The sequence below is a fragment of the Canis lupus genome, chromosome 18, assembly GCF_048164855.1.
Source record: "Canis lupus baileyi chromosome 18, mCanLup2.hap1, whole genome shotgun sequence".
In the NCBI taxonomy this organism is placed as follows: domain Eukaryota; kingdom Metazoa; phylum Chordata; class Mammalia; order Carnivora; family Canidae; genus Canis; species Canis lupus.
The window spans coordinates 52327212-52349676 of NC_132855.1; the positions used below are offsets into that span (position 1 = coordinate 52327212).

General features: G+C 41.2%; 1 protein-coding gene and 1 pseudogene across 1 annotated transcript in view; one reads left to right on the plus strand and one right to left on the minus strand.

Annotated features, from left to right (window-relative positions):
* Nucleotides 1–22465, plus strand: part of SND1 (staphylococcal nuclease and tudor domain containing 1) — a 420606-nt gene that overhangs the window by 443 nt on the left and 397698 nt on the right. The window lies entirely within an intron of this gene.
* Nucleotides 8745–9295, minus strand: LOC140609557 (complex III assembly factor LYRM7 pseudogene; annotated as a pseudogene).

The window sequence follows — 22465 nt, forward strand, 5'->3', positions numbered from 1 at the left end:
TTCTCGGAATTCTCTTCTTAGACGGAACCCGACACAAACTGCCCTCGGTACTTTGCTTCCCCCCCCCCCCCCACCCCGGCAGCAGGGGTCACGGTGATTTCCGTAGTCGCGGCATTTGGGTCTGCTGTTACCCAGACAGATTGGTCACTTGATTGATTAACGGAGGTAATAAGTTGCTATCTGCCCTCCCATCCCCCGTTCTTCTGTCCATTGACATCTGCTGGGCAGTGTGCAGCTTTTCGAGATCCTGACATCCGCTCTTCCCTGAAACCAAGAGCACTTGGCCATCTTGAAGCTTTTCAGTTTCTACAGACGCTCACTTACTTACTCCCAAGTTTTCTCGCTCTTTGGCCCTCATATTCCGTCTTTTTCTCTCTACCACTTCTGTCAAGTGTGTAGTCCCGGAAGTTTAGGATTTATGCACCCCCCCCCCCTTTTTGACCCTTAAATGCTAGGCCAGTAGGAATCTTAGCGATCATTACTGTTCCTTCACCCCGTACACACGAGGAGACTGGTTTGAAGAGAGCAGTGACTTGCCTAAGGTCATCACGTGGTGGCTTGGATTGGGGCCAGGATCAGGGTCCGGGTTCGGATTCCCAGTCTCTGGCCCTAATACTAGATTCTGCCTGATTTTATCCCTCCATTCCCTCCATTTTTGAATTTTGAATTTGAAACCCTATGACTAATTTTTTAAAATAATTTATCCTCCAGCTCCATGATAATTTTGTAGTATAAATTCTCTTTATCACTTGTCACCTCTGTTCTCTCCCCAACCCTCCCAAATCTTGGAACTTGATGTTTCTTGATTGTTAATAGATTTCCCAGTTGTGATGACTGCAGACTGATTACTTTAAGACATTTCAAACTTCAGTACTGACTTTCTTCTGGAACAGCAAATACCATTTATGACATTGTCTCCCAAAGCTCCACAAGTTTTTTGCAGTTGCAGAAAGTTTAAAAAAAAAAAACATTCTGTTTTCTTGGCTCATTGTCTGTCAGGGTTAAGATGTTCTTTAGCTTGTGTGTATGTGAATTTTTGAGATTTTTTTTTTTCTCCAGCCTAATTCTCATGTATTTATTTCTTAGGTAATATTCTGCCACCAGCTGAGATTCTCAGGGTTTTCAGTATTGCTTTTCCACTTTATACGTAAATGGAAATTCAGAATTTATTAGAAGCTGAGTGAGAAGGGAATTTCCAAGGTCCACATATTTTTGCCTCTTTATTGATCTGACCCATGAGTAGCTCCTCTTATATTAGTTTTTTTTCATTTGCACTGATTTTTCCCTCCACCATAAGGACACAGCATTGCTTGGTGGTTCAGTAGTGGGATTGGCAGCATTGAGTGGATCTTTTTTTTTTTTTTTTTTTTTTTTGAGTGGATCTTTCTGAATTTTTTCCTTCACTGAGGCTCGAATCTTTTTTTTTTTTTTTTTTTTTTAAGATTTTATTTATCTGAAGGAGAGAAAGCGAGCGCACAATTAGGGGGTGTAGCAGATAGAGAAGCAGGCTTCACGCTGAGCTGGGAGCCAGACTCAGGGCTCTATCCCAGGACCCTGGGACTAGGACCTGAGCTGAAGGCAGACACTTCACTGACTGAGCCACGCAGTGGTCCCAAGGCTTGAATTTTGCTTGATTTTTTTTCTTAAAGGTCCCTCTCATTAGTGAGGTAGGAGTGGAATGAGGCTTCTGTCAGTGCTAGAGGCTTCTAGGACATCTGGATTCTGTGAAGTGACCAAGCCCATGGATTAACCCCTATGGATACTGAATATCAACAATCATTTATTAAGGGTCATGTGCTGAGTATTCTGTTTATATTATTTCACTTATAACAGCTAACAAGTAGCATTATTGGCTACAGTTTAGAGCTGTGTAATCTAAGGTTTAGGAAGAATAGTTCACCCAAGGACAGGCACTTTTTACTGGCAATAAAAAGCAGAGCTGGGACTTGAACCTAGGCCTGTCTACCACAGACATCATGCTATGCTGCTTCTCCCTTCAGGGCATGACTTTATAATGTGGAGGGTGGGACCAGTGATGCATGACCACAAAATTGCAGGAAAGTGAAACTGACTGTAATCAAGTTGAGGAAAGATTAGATGTTACTCCTTGTCTTATCCTTGAGCTGTTATTGTGGTGAGTGATTTCATTTGGTGCTTATGGTCATTATGTGCATAGGAGTGTGGTGTGGAAGACACATTTGAATCTGGGAGGAAGCTTTGAAAATTTAGCCATTGAGTAGTCTATACTGCTTTTCTTTGTGGCCAAACTGCAGGGATAGGTGGGTGAATTGCAGGTAGGGGTTAGGGGAGGGAAGCCAGGTGAACTGCAGGGTGACAGGCAGATTGGTGCCAGGCATAGAAGCCTTGTCTGGAATGAAAAATCGACCACTGACAAATTGCTCTGTGTGAAGCTCTTCTGCTAAGCAAAGTTGTATTTTCTTGGAGAGTAATCATTTCCAGTGGTACTAGGAACTGCTTTGTAAGAACTTTACAAAGGAAGCTGGAGCTCTGTGACAGAAAGTGAGAAGGAAATAGTTGCCTCTCCTTTTAGGAGAGGGGTAGAACCTGGAGGTGTGCTTTTCAGGGCTAGCCCTCCATATTTGCCTAGACCCAGGCTGAGCTGCAGATATGAAACGGTATAGGGATGAGCTTTGCTACAGTGAAGAGGAATAGTCCTTCCTCTTTTTTGGAGAGCAGAAATCAAATTACAGAGCCATGGAAGATGCGTGTTTTTTCTGGTCTCTGTCTTCTTTTTTTTTTTTTTTAATTTTTATTTATTTATGATAGTCACACAGAAAGAGAGAGAGAGGCAGAGACACAGGCAGAGGGAGAAGCAGGCTCCATGCACCGGGAGCCCGACGTGGGATTTGATCCCAGGTCTCTAGGATCGTGCCCTGAGCCAAAGGCAGGCGCTAAACTGCTGCGCCACCCAGGGATCCCTGGTCTCTGTCTTCTAATCTAGTAAGTTCTCTTACTTTTTTTAAGTTTGAAGAAGAAAGAACTCGAAATCAAGTTGTGAAAAATCTTTGCATTGGACCAGTTTTAAAAAATGATGGTGAAGGTAGAGTCTGTGTCTGCTTTTGAGAGTGGGAGCAAAGGGACAGAAACAGAGTTGGTTCTGGAATGTGTTTAAGGAGGAAGTGGGCAGTAAGTTGACAAAAGCATTTTGGAGCTGTTCTGTTAGTGAAAAGGCAGTGAGGATGATGGAAAAACTGAAGGTGGGTTTTTATTTCCTGAGTTGGGATGAGACTGGCAAGAGTGTGGGCAGATGAAATATAACCTGGAAAAAGTAAATGTCTCTGTCAAATCAGATGCTATCTTCTCAAAACTCTGAAAGATTTTAACTCTGGATTTTTTTGAATAATTTGCTAGACTTTCTTTAGCCACAACAGATTGTTACTAGCATGTATTAGATGAGGTTGGTAGAAGTCTTGGGGTACTTAGTATGAAATTTGGTCACCCTACTTAGTTAGAAATGGCTGTTTTCTCTGGTCCTACACACTTTTTTTTTTTTTTTTTTTTTTTGGTCCTACACACTTAACTTACTTTCTATTTTGGGGGATAGAGCCCTTTTCTATGTCTTCACTCTGATTCCCATTCTAACTCTGTGTGTTTGTGTGTCTTTTTAAGCAGGAGCCATGTAGGTTGCTTTCAGAACAGCAGAATGACTCTACCACAGTTCTTGAATCTTTGATGCTTTTCAGAAGCAGCTCTGGAAGCAGCATATCTTATCCTGCTTATGGATAAGATAGGCCAAAGGGAGGACAATGCCAAATCTCAGTTCATTTCACTCCACCCCATTTAATTGCCTAAAGGAGAAAGGAATCCCTCTGCCAGTCTTTGATTTTATTCTAAGAACCAGAATTCTCACTGGGTGATTAAGGTACAGGGGCATTAAAAGGAGGAGATGGCCACAGTTTCCTCCTTCGACAGGAATTGTGCTGCCAGGTTGTTCTAAAGTGGGATGTAGGCTTCCTGATGAGTAGCTTAGTGGAAATTTCTCTAGTGTGCAGATTGTAGGAACTGCTACCTGTAATTTAGGTTATTATAGCTTAACGTTTCTTAGTTTTCTGAACTAAGAAGTCTGTGTCTTTCCAGAGTATAGTAGGGATGAAGAGTAGTAGTCCATTGATCTGTTCCTTCCTATGTGCACTAAGCTCATGCAGACTGAAAGAAGAAAACATCTTTTCTAACCTAATTAAAATACTGTTATGCTACCACTCACAGGGACAAGGTAGCCAAATAACAGTATTTTAGTAGAGCCATTTGCAAAGAACTAGGTAGAATAGGATGGAAGGCTTTTCCCTGGAGTCTTAAAACTGCTCCCTTCTCAGCAGGTGAGCATGGTCAAGATCGTAAGTAAAGGAGCAGAAAAGAACTAAATTTCTACTGTATCTGAAATGTTTTTTTTCTTTTTTTTTCTGTATGAAAAGGAAGCATCCAGCTGGCTCTAGTCAATGCTCACAGTGGCTGCTGCAGTGTACTAACTAATGATACAGAATGATGAGCAATCATACTTCCTTTCTTGAACAGATTTTATTGATCATCTGCAGTGTTCAGCTTTGTGTGGATGTTGGAGAAACAGTGGTAAAAAGTAGATCAGATTCCTGCCCTTATGGTTTATGGAGGAGACAGACAACAAAAACGTAAACAAGCAATAAGCATGGTATTATGGTGATTTCAGGGAAATGGGATAGAGTGGTTGGGAGTAAGAAAAGGAGTGGCTTTCTTAGATCAGGTGTTAGGAAAGGCTTCTCTCAGCATTTGTGCTGAGATCTGATGGACAGCAAAGAACCAGCCATAGGGAAAGTGTGTTCTTCATAGAGGGAACAGCAAGTACAAAAGGTGTAGGGTCCCCATTAATGTTTATCTTCAATTTTTTTTAAAGATTTTATTTATTATTTATTTATAAGAGAGACACACACACACACAGAGGCAGAGACGGCAGAGGGAGAAGCAGGCTCCATGCAGGGAGCCTGGTGCAGTACTCCATCCCAGGACCGTGGAATCAAGCCCGGAGTCAGAGGCTCAACCATTGAGCCATCCAGACATCCCTGTCTTCAGTGTTTTTATAGTAGCTCTTTAACGCCTTCAAGTTCAGTGTTCTACATAAATAATATGGGTTTTAGGATGATAGAAGGCCAAAAAGCAGTAGAGGTGGTTGCTGTTCTGGTACCCCAGTAAGATCAATAGCTGACATTAGCTCAGTGTAAACAGTGAGAAACTGATAAAAATACTTGCTCTTGGTCATATTCATGTTTCTTACAGGGCCAAGACTAAGGTTTTTTAACTTCCTGTCAGCCAGTCCTGAGTATTCTTAAGGTAACCACCTTTCAGTGGATGGAGGGTACTTAGCTGAAAAGATAAATGCCAAGAGCAGGCTTATTAATGAGAGTCAAATTGTATGTAGAATTTGTCCTTGTTTTTGCTAACTTTTGTTCGCATTTTACTACTACATGGAATGTTCTGCTCTGGCCTCTGGCAACACTTTTTAACCTAGCAAGCTTTAGTGATAGTAATGGTGAAAAGCAAAGTAGCAGACTTGAGAGCTCAAAGTAATGGTCTGGAAGGAGCTAGCTCATACATAGTGTGGCTTATTAACATGAGGGGAGACTCCTGAGGCTGGGTGGTGATCACTGCTGGTAATAAGTGGACACGGTTGTTGGGGTCTGTGCCTCAGTTTATTTGGAGTGTGACATTTGGGAAATGAGTGAAGGTTCTAAGGCTTGTTGTGTATTCACTTATCAGTGTAGACTAGCTGTCCAGCTGACAGGTGTGGTTCTAGCATGGGGTGTGTAGATGTCTTTGGATTTATTTTATTTCATTTCTCCAAGAAATGACATAGCTAAATATTGTAGGCAATTCTTTGCCTTATCTGGGACAAGGAATGAAGTAAAGGGATTCAACTCATAAGGGGCTTATGTAGGTAGCTTTTCCTCTTATTTCTTGTTGGAAATGGATAGACACCCAGTTTCTGTTGCTAATTCCTTTCTTGGGAGACTGACATGCTTTTTGTTTTTACAGCAGAAATTAATGCAGAATTACAGGCTTTGAACATTTGATGCAGATGGAGTGTTGTGGGATTTCACTTATTTCAGTGAGACTCAATTGATAAACAACTAATGTTTTTCACACTTAGCTCTAATGTTTAGGAAAAAAACATTGGTTTCAGTTGGCATTTTTTGAAAATTAGGAAGTAAAACAACTTATAGGTAAAAATCTAATGAAAATTTAGGTGATGTTTTCATATATCATTTTTGAGATGTCCAATCTATAATATAAACTGATCTTGGAGCATTTTCCCTTTATATGCTTATGATGAGTGATTCTTTAAGGCACTATCTCTTCTCTTATGCCTTACCATATTTGGGGGTGCTTTAGATTCCATATGGGAAATAGTCTTCTTGGGATGGTCTTATAACACTAACCTAATGTGTAAGAGGAGGAATTGTAAAGATTGGAGAATCTGTGCCTCAAGTTAATTAATCTATTAACATTGTCTCTGGGAACCGCCTGGCAGAGAAGAGAGATTAGCCTAGGATTCAGGGGATGCAGTTCTACAGATGCTCCTATTCTCCACTTGGGTGATGTGGGGTAAGATATTTCACCTCAAAGATGCTCTTTTTTTCTTAAGTGGTAAACTCAGTCTCTTAAGCTTTTAACAGTCTCAAAAAGGCTGTGATTGTATAAGAAACCTTCTATTGCATGTCTTTTAGGCATGATGAATCAAAACTGAGAAATCTACCTTATGGTAGGCTTCACTTTGAATTGCTGCTTATCTTGCATGAAACATGTTTTCTTTTTCCATTGCTTTTTTTTTTTTTGAGACAGATGAAATATGAAATGTGGTTTTTATAGTGTAAAAGATGAGGAAGTTAGAATTTGAATTAGACTAAGTGATTGGGTAGCAGAGTTGGTTGAAGGTGGTGGATAGAAATGAGCTAGGAGGTTCCTGGGCTCAGGATAGATTAGTGGGAGTGCTTGTTTGGAACCCAGAGGAACATGCCAGCAGATTTTATTTATACAGTTTCACCTCTGCTTCAGAACACCCTGACTTTCTCCTGGGGCAACAGGTCTTGAATTGAGAAGGGTGGGGATGAGAAGGGCACTCTGGGAACCTGTAGGTTATGGGGAGAGTTTATTCTCCTCCTGCTCTTAATTGGAGGAATCTGGGGGGGTTGGTAGGGTTCGGAGTTCTGCTTTTCACACTTCAAGACTGGAGCTTCTTCCTTTAGATCATCCTAATTGTCTTTTGCAGATCTTTTCCACTTCATTTAATGTGCAAGTATAGGAATCATAATCTATTCTTGGGAGTTCCTCACATGGTTTCTTTTCTTTTGAGTTTATTTTTTATTGTAAGCTTTCTTGAATCCTTTCTGGGAGTAGATTTAGAGTGAAGCAGTCCAGTGAATTTTTTTGAACAGATAATTGCTTCAGGACCATCTAGAAGGCCTTTCAGAGGCATTGAATTAGAATCTCTGTGAGTGCAGCCTGGGAATCTGTATTTAAAAAAAAGCCTCTCCTAGGTGATTCTGCAAGAGTCATTTTTGGATCTATTCAGGGACTGGCATTTGAGACCCACTGATCTTGTTTAACTCCTTTTCTATATGTAGTTGAAGGGGCAGGACACAAATGACAAAAGGAGCATAATATGTGTTGGGGTGGGTGCATCAGAATTTTATGAGGGGAGGATACTAGTTTCTCTTTCTTTTTAGTGCTTGTCTTGATGGCTCCCAGGACACTTTGCATTGCTTTTAACCTGTAGCTCAATATTGGGCTGCCGTCCTCAAGGGTCCATTTACAGTGATCTGAGATCCTATTCTTGGGTCATAACTGACAGCTGAGAAGTTGTTTTTATGCCTGATTTAGGCCATATGCTCATTTTAACACTCATCTGCCACATTTTCTTCTATTTGCATAGATTCCCAAGATCTTTCTATAATTTGGCGCCAATAACTTGGCACATTACTGCTGTGAAGTCTTTAGTGTCATCTACAAACATGAGGATTTTATGCTAATCACTTTTCTGCTTTTGTAATCCTTGGGAGCCACACACTTGGACCTTCTATCATGTTTCTTGTTTATAAGCCCCATTCTTAAATAATCAGTAAAACCCTGAGTGACCTCTGGTGGTCTTAGTCTTTATTTTTTATTCCACTAGTTTGTCTAATATGAAAATAAAATTTTCTTATAATTCTCAGGTCTTCGAGGTCCTTATGATTAAGGGTCACATCTACAGTTCCCCTAGTGGCTTTTCCTCATTTTGACCAGCAGTTTTCTAGTTCATCCCTAAATTTCTTCAAAAAGTTCAGGTGAGGGATCCCTGGGTGGCGCAGCGGTTTAGCGCCTGCCTTTGGCCCAGGGCGCGATCCTGGAGACCCGGGATCGAATCCCATGTCGGGCTCCCAGTGCATGGAGCCTGCTTCTCCCTCTGCCTGTGTCTCTGCCTCTCTCTGTGTGTGTGACTACCATAAATAAATAAAAAATTAAAAAAAAAAAAAGTTCAGGTGAATGCCAACCAGCATTAATAATTTAATAATTACCAATATTTAAGTTTTGGACTTAATACCTGCTCATAATATTTTAAATAGTATAAAAGTATATAAAATTAAATATAAAAATATCTCTCCCTCTGGCCTTAGCCCTCAATTTTCTGTCATTCATTCTCATTCCCCTAAGGAAATGTATTTCCAAACGTGTCTCACACACACAAGCAGGGGGACTCATTCCCCTAAGGAAATGTGTTTCTTTCTTTTTTTGTTGTGTTTTTTGTTTTTTGAATATGACATACCTCCTGAGCATTTATTTTAGTTCATAAAGTTTGATTTTCAAAACAAATGACATGTCTTATCTAATGCTGTTTAGAAATATTTAGCTATGTTCTGCAGTTTTCAACAATGTTCTCTTAATGTGAAATTTAATTATGAGACTTTAATTCATTCATTTTCAAGAAGCTAGTTCTGAAATATGCATTTCTAAAACTTTTGCCAGTGTTATATATTTAAGATTAAAAACTACAAAGACTTGATTTTATACTCATTGCTTCTGAGTTGATGCATCACAATATGGCACATTTTCTACAAGGAGTTCTTTCCTAGGGACCAATTCTCTTCTATTTTCTTGGGAGAAGTTTCATTTTTATTACTTTTAAATTCTTCATTTATCTTTATTCTGACTGCTTCTAATGCTCTGGTATCATTTTTAAAAACCTGTTGTCTGGTCCTGTGTAATGTTTTAAAGAGCTGTAAAACCTTGGCCGCCTGACCCATGGCTCTCCTCACCGCGGCGGCCACATCTCCTCAGGAAATGTTTCTAAACTTTACACACACACACACACACACACACACACACACACACACGAGCAGGGGGACTCATTCCCCTAAGGAAATGTGTTTCCTAACTTTACACACACACACACACACACACACACACACACACACGAGCAGGGGGAGCAGAGGGACTGAGCAGGGGGACTGTACAGGGGGACTGTACAGGGGGACCGGTAGAGGGAGAGGGAGAAGCAGGCTCCCTCTCTGTTCCAGGAAAAGGCAGACACCTAACCATCCGAGCCACCTAGGTGTCCACTGTCCTGCAACTTTTAAAAAAAATGACGATCATCAATGTCATAATTATAGATCCTACCTCATTCTTTAGTGGTTGAAGAGTATTCTATCATTTGGGTGTTTTTACTTACCCATTTGTTGATGTTTTGGTTTTTCATGGTTCTAATACTGCTACACTGAATTAATGTGCTTTTTACATCTTTGTGTTCTTGCGTTGGCATTTCCATAAGATACATCCTGGAATTGCAGTGCTGGTACCTTTTCATATCACTTAATGTTTTTGGTGGTTGTAGGGTGGTTTTACGTACACTTAACCTGTTTATTTCTTATAGATACCATCTTAGGTAAAATTCAGGGCAAAATACAGGTTAACCTCTCATTACTCATTAATTATTGCACGTTTGGTTTCTGTTTCTCCAATCAGAGTATCCTTGAAAACCACTTTATCTCTTCATTAGAGGGCAGGGCCCAACCGCCTGGGGATCACAAAATAACTACTTTTTAATTGCTTGAAGATCCTCAGGTGTTTTAAGGTCCTAGTATTTAAAGGAGAGTAGGTTACTTGAGCTTTAGCTTCATCTGCTTTCTCTGGGTTCTAGAGAGCTGTGTGACTAAGGAAGTGTGCAGCTACCTAGCTGCAAATGGCATGAGGAGGTGAAAGGCAAGTTCATGTGAGAGGTTTGACTTTTTTCCCGTGGACTGGCACATAGCTTTTCTTTTTTCTTTTTCTTCTTGGATAAGAAGGTGGAGATGGGAGGTGGTAAGCATGACCACATCCTGTGTGGGGAAACCCTGCTATGTTTAGAGTTGTTTAGAGAGACAACCAGGGTAGTCAGCCTTGGTAGTCTTCAGTGAAGTGCTGAGCCCAGCCTTGGTGTAATGGCTTACCTCAGGTTTCCTGGGCTTCACATGTGCGTGAACCCCTACCATGGTTTGAGCACTGGAGCACTGCCTCTACTTGTCTTTAGTTCAAAAGTCTTTTGAGCAATCAGCTATTTTAAAAATTGAAATATTTTTAAAGCAAACTTAATTTGGAGCACCTGGCTGGCTCAGCTCATGGTCTCTGGGTCCTGGGATTGAGCCCCACATCAGGCTTCCTGCTTAGTCTTCTGCCTCCCTCTCTCTCAAATACATAAATAAAATCTTAAAAAAAAAAAAAAAAAAAAAAACCAAAGTTTTTTTCACTATTGGAAATGGAAAACCAGTGTTACTTGGCATAACTTGAAAGTACCTTAAGAAATGCACAACGAAAACAGTGTTATTAAATTCTAGCTAGGTACAGCATCTTGTGGAGGGCTCTGAAGAAAGCTTAACAAGTTGTGAAGATGTGCTGAAGGCTTCCTGCCACCAAACTGGAACTTTCTTCTTCATTTAATAGGAACGATTGAAAGAGATTTGGAAAGGAGTCCATTCTTATATATGTGTAAATATTAAATGCTGATATATACAGGGTTTACTTACCACATAAGGCAGTTTTTTTTTTTTTTTAACCCCACTCCCCACTTCCCCCCACCCCCGCATTGGGAAATAGACATTACTTGTGTCTTGGGGGTAGAACTGATTTCTGGAATGGCTGTGGTTCAAGTCATTAGCAACACTGATTACTAGCCATATGACCATGAGTAGGTTAATTTTATCCCTTCAAGTTGCAGCTTTGCGTGTAAATGGGTGTAATAAGAGCACTCTCCTTGTGAGGCTGTGGCTGATTGAGAGAATGCATGGAAAATGTTTAGCACAGTGTCCAGCGCATGTGACATTTCAGTGACCATTAGTTGGGTTTAGTCCAGCCGTTTCCGTATCAATCCTCAAGTCAGAGGGGGATGAAAGTGGAACTGCTGGAGCAAAATGAGGGAAATAAAGACACCTGGCAGGTCTTGTGCTGTTAAAGTTTTTCAATTTAAAGAACTGGCTTTAGTTTTGAGTTTATATTCTTACTACTTTTTCTTTTGCTAAAATATCCTTTATTTTATAAATAATGTGACAACCTTTGTTTAATATCCTTAGCAAAAATAAAAACTGAGTAATGGGACATTTTGGGGACAGGGGAGCCTTGTCTATGAAATTTAGAAATCTGGGAACACCTGGCAGAAACGTGCGCATTGGCAAATGTGTAACTCTTCTAAACTTCAGCGATATTAGCTATTGAAGTATTAGGAAAGATTAGGATTAGGAAGGATTAAACAAATTTAGGTAACGCGTGGAAGATTGCAGTTGTGTGTGTGTAAATACTAGTTGTTGTTCAATGGCACATGGGTGGCTAGTTAGGCAGAAACTCAACTGGGAAAAGTTTTGGCTCTCTTGGGTTCCCTGACCCCCATTCTCCCAGCAACCCTCTAGCCTCTGGTACTTTAGGACCAGGTTGCATCTCATCCCCTTCCTCCCATACCCTTAATCACCAGCGCCTCAACTCCACCTCTGCCCAAATCCACATCAAAACTTGAGGTTGATATAGTGACATATTTAGAACAATTTTTTTTTTAACTTATATATTTACGAGAAACCCAGAGAGAGAGAGAGAGAGAGGGGCAGAGACACAGGCAGAGGGAGAAGCAGGCTCCACGCAGGGAACCCGACGCGGGACTCAATTTCGGGTCTCCAGGATCATACCCTGGGCTGCAGGCGCCGCTAAACTGCTGCACCACCAGGGCTGCCCTAGAACAGTTTTTTCACTTCAAAGTAAAACTTTTTTTTTTTTTTTTTTTAAGACTATTTGAGAGAGGGTGCAAGAATGCACGACCATATCCACAAGCTGGGGGATGGGGAGAGATTGGGGCAGAGGCAGAAGCACACTCTCCACTGAGCATGGAGCTCCATGTGGGTCTTGATCCTAGGATCTTGGGATCATGACCTGAGCCCAAGGCAGATGCTTAAGCTGAGTCACCCAGGCACCCCTAAAACATTTGTTGAGGAGAGTGCTCATGTGAGTGGGGGGGAGGTGCAGAGGGAGAGAGAAAGAATTTCAAGGAGACTCCAAGCTGAATCAAGTCCCACTGGGGGCTTAGTCTTATGACCCTGAGATTGTGACCTGAGTGGAAACCAAGAGTCAGTCACTCAACCAACCCAGGTGCCCCTAAAACATTTTCTGTTTTCTTCTCCAAGGGGACTCAGTAATCCAAATTTGGGTTTTTCTTGGTTCCCTATGCCAATTCCCAGTCTCCCAGAGAAGGAGATAAATTAATTCTTTGCAAGGAATAGTTCCTTACCTGGTCTTGGCACCTTTGTAAGAACAGTCTGCTGCAGGCTGTTGCTGTTCACACCTGTTGTCTTGGCATAATTTTCATTAATACCCCTTTTCACTTCGAAGTGCCCTGATTCCAGGGATAAAATGGATGTTTACTGTGCTTAGTAAGAACAGTCAAATCTGGGAGAGTGTGGGATGAAAAAGTTCATAGAGACCAATATAAACAGAAGGTAGATGTTTCTGTAAACCTAGCAACTGGGGTGGCCTGAGAGGAGGGTCTCATGGCTAAGAAAGCCTTTTATGGAGAGGATGTGGCCTAGGCTTGAGACCCAAGGCTTTGGGCTGAGGAGATTTGAGTTGTCAGTCTCGTTAAAATGTTGCTGTTAAATAGAGGTAGGTAGCTTTGTTTTATAATTAAAGTGGAACTTGTGAGTTTAAATACTGATGGTTTCCTTGGAGGATGGATGGGTTAGAAAATCAGGTGTGATGTTTTCAGATCTGTTATAAAAGTTTAAAAAACCTTTTCTGGAGAGGTGGTGAAAGTGACAGGTCTTGACAGAGGCAGAGGAATAAAATGGGTGAGATAAAAAGGAGAAATGGGTAAGTACAAGTGTGGGAATACTCAGGCTTGGAAGCAGCTATGAGCAGTCTGGATGCAATGAGCAGGATTAAGGCAACTTGCTTAAAGCGACTAAGCACTGCTGGAAGTTTGTAGTAGAGAAAGGAACAAGAGGTGAGGCTTCTGAGTTTTTCTTTCCAGTTTCTGGAATGTGAGGTTAGTGAGCTTTTAAACTTTATGAATTCTGTTCCAGGAGAGGGAAAATCCATTGTTTTATAGCCTTTAATACCAGGGCCATTTTTATTTTTGGCAGCAGCCCAAAATAGTGGATTATGCCAGGTGTAACTTATCTACTTAACTAACAGGATGCTCCCAGATCTTCATGAAGAGTGGTGCATTCTTTCCCTACCTCCTTTTCCTTTCCTCTGTGCGGAAGGGAGACTCTGGAATGTCTGGGTCCTGGAATCCTGTTGAGATCTATTCTGTGTGTAGTAATTGCTTGTGTTATTACTCTTGGCAGGTGAGCCCTTTCACAGCCCAGAGGCCAGGAGGCTGCAGCTATTACTTAAAAGCTGAGTTATCTTGTTAAACTCCTCTCTTGTGAGCGCTTTAGAATCTCTTGAGACCTCCTGCAGGCTCTCTGTGGGGCACAGGCCCAGCTCTTAGGTAAGCCTGCCCTGCCCCCGTGTTAGTCATCATGATTCCAGCTCTGGAGGACTAACTTTCCGTTACATAGCAAGGCAGCGTAGGGCTGCTAGCTGGACTTCTTGGTTTCCATTTAATTCTTAAGGTTCCCGGGATCCCTGGGTGGCGCAGCGGTTTGGCGCCTGCCTTTGGCCCAGGGCGCGATCCTGGAGACCCGGGATCGAATCCCACATCGGGCTCCCGGTGCATGGAGCCTGCTTCTCCCTCTGCCTGTGTCTCTGCCTCTCTCTCTCTCTCTCTGTGACTATCATGAATAAATAAATAAAATCTTTAAAAAAAAAAAAATTCTTAAGGTTCCCGTATCAATGCTCTTAATGAAAGTACCTCTCTAGAAGTTTGGGACTTAGATTATGTGAGGAAGTTAGAAAATTGGTTTTTGAAAGTGGTTGATGGCACAATGTGAAGAGTAAAGATGCCCTGTGAGTCTGAGCTATCTATAAACTTGGAAATTTTCCCTGCTTTTCCTTGCTTTCCTTGCTTTATATATTTTATTATTCATTAGAGAGTGTGCTCCCCTCCCCTACCCCAAAAAGGAGAGGGGAATCAGAGCTGGTCTTTGTGGTTAGCATAGGATATATAGAATATTATGGATGTTTCTATTTTTTTATTTATTTTTAAAGATTTTATCAGAGAGAGAGCACATGAGGGGACATGGGGAAGGGGAGGAGCAGAGGGAGGGAGAAGCAGACCCCTTGCTGAGCAGGGAGCCCAGCAGGGCTCCATCCCAGGACCCCAGGGTCTTGACCTGAGCTAAAGGGAGCTAAAGGCAGCTGTCTAAGGGGCTGAGCCATCTGGGCGCCCTTGGATGTTTTTTTAATAAAAATGGAGGAGCAGTATCTTCTGGGCAATAGCTGTAGTTAAAATAACACAGGAGAATTCCAGGTAGGCCAGTCAGCCTTCTGTTTGGCTTCTAGAGGAGGTATGTATTATCTGTGATGGAGGATGGAGGGGTCTTGGAGACTGCAGTTTTTATTCCCCCATAGTAGTTTTCCTAGGATTTTAATGATAAGGAGAATTCTGGGGTAGTACGTTAATTTAGCAGTAAAGAACTCTGAAATGTTTAGGGTAAATTTGTGATTTGTACTTTATTTTGACATCTAAAATTGACCATTAATGTTGAAAATAGGAAAAGTTTCCAAACAAATCTAGAAAATAAAATGGGAAAATTAATGCTTTTCATGGGTAGCTTAGAAATTGAATTACATCCTTAAGTTCTACAGTCAGTTCTGCATATAAACCAAAATAAATATATTAGATATTCTTTAGAGATGATTCACTCTGAATCTGAGTATTCTCTATAAGCTAGCATCCTTTTTGCTGTAAGAAAAATACATAGGACTTTATGGAAGCAAACCTGAGAAATAATATTAAAGGCAACAATCTTCATTTCTTTCAGGTATTTCAGGGTCTCTGGTGTGCTTTCGTTTTAGCGGGTGTCAGCCCTCCTTTCAGACTGTGGTGTGACATTCTGTACTCCTGGCCACTATGCAGGCAGAGCTATGAGAAGTCAGACATGGCAGCTACAGCCATGGGGGCTAGTAGGGTAATAGCTGTCCTCTGGCCACTGCCTCCTTGGATCAGAAATCAAGGGGTCCCTTCCCTCCTTCTTCTGAGCATTGAGGGTGCTAAGGAGGAAAAGAGTTGAGGTTGGAGATGGGGGAGATGGGGGAGATGGGGGAGATGGGTAGGCTGGGGCCTGGACTGACCCAGTAACCGAGTAGCTCCCTGAATGCAGTCCCAGGCTTCTCCACCCTGCCTTAGCAACCCCTGCTTCACCTCCAACAGTTCCTGCACAGGGGAGGGATGGCCTTTTTTGTCATCAGGAACAACTTTTTCTTGGGTTTCCTTAAGGGAAGAAGTCTTTGTCTTTGGGGAACTGTATCCTCTGCCTGTCGTGGGGACAACAGAAGTTTAGAGGCATATGATCTTCAGTCCTCTTCTCCTGTGACCACAGGAAGTAGTTCTGAAACAGAGTGGGCATGTGGATGAAATGTATGTGAACAGAAAAACTATCAGTTATTTGAAATCCATAAGACCAGCTGAGGTATCTTCTTCATATACTCTAGAAGTGTGTATTTTGAAGTATTTAAGAAAAAGTACAAATCAGTGACTTTTCTTTTTTAAAGGAGTTTATTTATTATGAGAGACAGAGGAGGGGGGAGGGGCAGAGACACAGGCAGAGGGCTCCCATGCAGGGAGCCTGGTGTGGGACTTGATCCTGGGACTCCAGGATCACACCCTGATCCAGAAGGCAGATGTTTAACCGCTGAGCCACCCAGGCATCCCAAATCAATGACTTTTTAAAGTGCTTTCGGTGCTCTAAAATTTCTGGCAGTCCCCAACCAAATCTTTGGACTAGGGCTCCAGTCCACCATTGCTTGGTAATCACTGCTACAGGTTGGGATGTGGAAAACATTCAGAAGGCATGGCCCTTGAATTGTTAGCCCTGCTCATGACTGGCACTAGGACCATGCACGTACAGTGCTTAGAAGAGACCTCTATATTAGAGTCCTAGAGTCTAGAGTGTGATGTTTCAAGTGCTGCATTGGACTCCATGTGGGATCAGGATTATGAGCCTGTCAGAGACTGCTGTGTGCTTGCTTGTGCCTTCTCTGAGCACTTCCCTCCCTGTCACAGTGTGCTCTTTGCCTATCCACTTAACATTTCTCTGAAGATAAAAAAAAATACTGTTACTTTCATTGCTTTCAATTAAGACATTCAAATATATTTTTCTTACCTTGCTATTTGGATACAGGCTTTGGGGTGTAAATCTACCGAGACATTGTTGTCTGTTAAATAAGAATAAATGTAAGAATCATGGAGAATATAATCCTAGAAGAAATTATCGCTCTTGCTTAGTGTCCCTTTGAGGGATATAGGAAATGATTGAGGAAAGTGGGAAAACAATTGAATATTGAACACTTAATTGGGAGAGTCTTCATTGTGATCTGGGATATAGATTTGAGTGGTTTCTGTTGAATAGAGTAGACTTGACAGTTTATAGGAAATAATCAATTGCGTGGTTAGAAATGAGTTAGGTAAGATGTTCTTGAAGGAGGTAACCAGGGAAATTCGACATCTTCTAATAAGAGGACTGATGAGGGAAGGGGGCTGAAGATGATGTTGCCAGAAATAACACACTCCCAGGGGGAGAATGGAATGATGCTGATGAAGCCTGTTGGAGCTGCGTTAGAGAGGGCAGAGAGAAGGCAGACAAGATACTGAACTCTTGGAATGGAGAATCCTGGATGAAGGGAGGAGGACTAGATGAGGACATGCTTGCCCGTGGGTCACGCCCAGGAGGTGGGTGGCAGGTGTTTGGGCTACCTGTTGTCATTTGGCAGAGAAATAGGAAAACAGATGTGAATGTGGCACGTGCTCTTGAGATCCTGGCTCTTGTTAGCTTCAGCAAAAATTCACTAAGCTAGGAGTTAAGGACAAGGACCATGTCTTGATGTTCAGAGTCTGGCATTGTGCTTTTACATGGTAGAGGCACTCATTTATTAAAAAATAAACTGAATGCTTACTTTGTCTCCTGTCTTGTTCTGGGCTCTGGAGCTATTAGGATAAGTAGGGTAGACCTGGTCCTTGTCCTCCTAGATCTTGTTTTTGTTTTTTCTTGAAAGATTTTATTTACCTAGTCATGAGAGACACCAAGACAGAGGCAGAGACCTACGCAGAGGGAGAGAAGCAGGGTCCTGGTGGGGAGCGTCCAGGACCCCAGGATCACAACCTTAGCTGAAGGCAGACACTCAACAACTGAGCCACTCACATGCCCCATCCTCATAGATCTTGTAGCTTCAAGAGGAAAACCAGTACTAAACAACTCTAGCGTTGTGATATATCCCATGGGAAGAAGTATACAGAGTACTCAGCACATATAGCAAGTCTATCTGACCCAGTGTGGAGATTGGGTACGCCTCTTTGAGGAAACCATGTAAGCTGAATTTGCTGGAGAACATGCTCCTGAGCCAGGCAGTTTGGGGATAGAGATCCGGAATTAATAAAACTTTATTGTGCGAACCCATCACTCAAGGATCTTATTGAAATGCAGATTCTGATTCATTAGGTCCTAGGTTGAACTGAAGTGTCTGCATTTCTAACAAGCTCTCAAGTGATTGCTGCTCTGTAGTTTTTTTCAGAGGCTTCCTGTGCATCCTCCTCACTTTTGCCTTTTTTATTCTTTTATTTCATTTGAAAGATCATGGGACTGGACTGGGTTATTTTTTCCTCCAGTCTGTAGCCATGGTGGCTGCAGTGCTATCACTGTTGAGTGTTTGTAGCTATAATTGATTAGCAGTAGAGAGTCTTCTGTCCCCTCCACATGCCAGGTGAAAATCCTACTCTGTCCTTCCATCACAACCTACTTTGTAGAGAGGGCCAAATGTATGGGGGATGGGAGGAGGAAATTTAGGTTGTGGTTAAGAACAAAAGAAAATCCAATAATGTCTTACATTATTAACGGAGAATTTCTTTTGGCATCTCCCAAAAGACCCCTTCTAGATTAGCGTGGGGTAACTCAGGCATTGTTTATAATAAAGGCAGCCCACTCTGAGGGGTAAAGAAATTATAACCAAGATTACAAGGCTTCACTGAAAACAAAAGTGTGTGTGGAGTTCTTGTTTCTTATAGAACGTTCTCAATTATTATAACTGTATTCCCATCAGTTTTCTTTTTCTTTTTTTTTTTTTTTAAATTTATTCACGAGAGACAGAGAGAGAGAGAGAGAGAGACACAGGCAGAGGAAGAAGCAGGCTCCATGCAGGGTGCCCGATGTGGGACTTGATCCCAGGACTCCAGGATCATGAGCCACCCAAAGATTCCCCCATAACTGAATTCCCACAGTTGTTTCTTAAAACTTTTGAGACATTAAGGAGCTTTTGACTTTTCTGAATATTAAATCTAATTAGATCACACATGTAAGTTTTTAAAATCCCTACCAGCATAGGAAGAAAGAGGGACTCTCTAAAACCCAAGAGATGCTTTTTGGGTGCAATAGCCTTTTTGAACTGTGTGCTCAGAGGAGGTTTGGATTCTGTGATTTTAAAGCATTTTATTTTGTGAAGAAGTGAATGGCTCATGTCAAAAGATGTGGTCCTTGCAACATAATAACAATTTGACATTTATTTTCTTAGTGTTGTGTGCATAGAGCAGGAGAGGGAGGGAGGTGAGGAGCAAGACAACCACCAACTTCAGAACTACCTTGAGATCTAGTTTTAGTGATTGTTTTGTAGGCCTAGGGCAGCCTGTAGTATGTTTAGCACCTAAAAATTTTTTAAAACTTTATTTTGAAAAATTTCAAACTTACATAAATATTGTGAGGGTAGTACAGACAATTTCTGTGTTCCCTTCATCCAGGGTCCCCAATTGCCCTGTCATTCTCTCTGTGTTTATTACAGTCATTATTCATGGTAGGTAGGTTCTGTGAAGTTGCAAACACTGAACTAGAGAATACTGAACCATCTCTCCTATGAGAAATACAGGTTTAGATTCCTGCAAGCCTCTGGTCATCACATTATCATCAAATGATAGATAGCTGACCTTGTTCCATATGTGCTTGTGCTTAAAGATGCCTTATTTTAATATATACTCATGCCCGAGTGAAATTTAATCTAACATTTTCTCTGTAAGGCACATCACAACATCTTTCTTTGTGCTTAAGAACACTTCAGGACTACACCTAGGGGGCCATTTTAAATTTAAACTGTGAAATCAACAAGAAGCCCTGGTCACTGCAGTAATTTTCCTTTACCTTTAACATAGTCTGACTACTTGACCACAACCAGACATCCAAGTCCTTTAGTGATACTCTTTTATGTTCTGAAGTCAATTAATTTTTTCTTCTTTTGCTAGTTTTCACACGTGACTGTTGCTCACTTTGAAGTTTTCTCTTGACAACTGGAATGGATTTCTCTGAAATGACACCTCTGTTTGCCTGCCATATAGTTCTTCCTGAGTTCTTATTTCTGAGTAATTGTCTTGATCTCTGGGTCCTTGACAAGAGTAGAGCACATGAGTAGCAAGGACTTGGTTCTGCAGAGGACCATCATTCTGGGGACAGTTCTGGTACAGGCTTCCCAGAGATGGAGTCATTTCTTTCATGGGGAGATTTTATTTGTGGAGGAGTAAGCTATAACCTTGGTGCTTTATATAAGCTACCAATTTTTTTTAACATGTAATTGTTGTATACTTGAAACTAATATATCATAATAGCCTGACTGTATATTGTAAAATATTACCACAATGTCTAGTCAGCATCTGTCACCATACATAGTTACAAAACTTTTTTTCTTGTGATCTTTTAAGATCTCTCTTAGCAGCTTTCAAATCTGCAGTACAGTATTATTATCTATAGTTGCCATGCTGTATGTGACATCTTCATGGCTTATGTATTTAAAAAAATTTTTTTTTTGCTTATGTATTTTTAATTAGAAGTTTGTACCTTTTTAACTCTCTTCACCTACTTTGCCTACTGCCAACCCCAGCCAACCAATTTTTGGACTCACAGTTCTCATATATTTAGCATTTGGGGTTTACTGAAAATGTACTGGGAAAACCTGGGTTCTGGCTCTGCTGCCATCATGACTGTGCCACAGTTTCCTCCATTGTAAGATGTGGATAACAGTGCCTGCTCAGCTTCTTCCGAGCATTGTTGTGAGGATGAAGGGGGTGGAGGTTAGGGAGGGAAGGGAAGAGAGACCAATGGACCTATATAACTTTTATTGAGTACCTGTTAGTGTCAGGGACTGAGGCCTCTCACTTAGTCATCCTAACAACTCAGAGAATAGTAGTATTGACCTCATTTATACGTGAGGGAATATCACAGTGCTAGGAATGATTTTTAAGTTAGTTTTCAGACTCAAGACTGATTTCAGAGTTCATCCTCTGAGGCTATGAGTGCCACCACACTTGGTTAGGGATAAAGTTCAGTGCAGATGTACATTATGATACTAATTTACCTTTATCTCTGAGGACAAAGATTCTGACATAAGCACTTAAATCTACTTTCCTAGACTGAGGGTATCTTAGCTGATAAATAGGAGAATTTTGGGTTTTAATAATTCAAAAAATTATGGATTATTTAATCCTTTCTGATTGAATTCAGTTGTTGGTGAATTTTCCATGATTTTGATAATTACTTCTATACCCCTGGAGGAAATGTCCACCTTTTTCTATTTTTTCTTTTTAGAAGATTTTATTTATTTATTCATGAGAGACACAGAGAGAGGGGCACAGACACAGGCAGAGGGAGAAGCAGGCTTCATGCAGGGAGCCCAACGTGGGACTCAATCCTGGGTCTCCAGGATCACTCACCGGGCTGAAAGCAGTGCTAAACCACTGAGCCACCCAGGCTGCCCTACCTTTTTCTATTGTACATACTCTTACAATCTTTACTTGAGACCACACTTTGAGCCATTTCTTGCTCTCTCTTTAAAGATTTAATTATTTATTTTACAAAGTGAAGAGTGTGTAGGGGCAGAGGGAGAGAGAATTCCAAGCAGACTCCCCGCTGAGTGCGGTCTGATATGGAGCATAATCTCACAACCCTGACATCATGATCTGAGTCAAAATCAAGAGTAGGATGCTTAGTTCACTGAGCCACCCAGACACCCCTGAGCCATTTCTTAAACAATATTGGCTGTTATTTATTAGGTCTTTTGGCCAGCTTCTATGCTAAATGCTTTTATTCTTACTTAGATTTCATAACAATTCTTGTGGGTATTATATATTTTATGAATATTTATAAGTGGGGAAACTGAGGTAAATAGAGGCAGTTAACTTTCAAAGATCACCACTGATACTGATTTGATTCGAAAACTAAATTTTATTGCCACATACCTCTGTCCCTTCTCTGATTACAAAAAGGAGCAGTTTGTATAACTTGAAGTGATAGTCCAGAATTTATTTTTGTTGTGCACTTGCTACTTAGACTACCATAAGACTAGTTTTCATCTCACTTCCTTGTCATAATATATCAGAGGTTGGCAAACTGACTTTGTAAAGGGCCAGGTAGTAAATATTTTAGGCTTTGTAGGCCATACGGTCTCTGTTGAAGCTGTTCAACTCTGCTTCCAATGTGAAAGCAGCCATAGACAAATGATCTTGGCCGTATTCCAATAAAACTTTATTTATGGATGCTGAAATTTGAATTTCATACTCTTTTCATATGTTACATAATACCCTTTCGATTCCCACCCCATCCCCCCAACCATTTAAAAATGTAAAAGCCATTTTTAGCTCATGGGTTGTACAAAAAGCAGGCGGTAGCATGGATTTGGCCAGCTGGGTGTAGTTTGCCAATTCTGTTTTATCATCCTGGAGTTTTCTTCCTTTGTGTTTCCTTTTTGGGTGTTCTTTTGTAATATTGGAGTCTTAAGTCTCTGCTTGCCTTGCGTATGGTGGTATTTAACAAATGTTGGTTTGATTTTGAGCAACTGGCTCATGGAAGCTTTACTT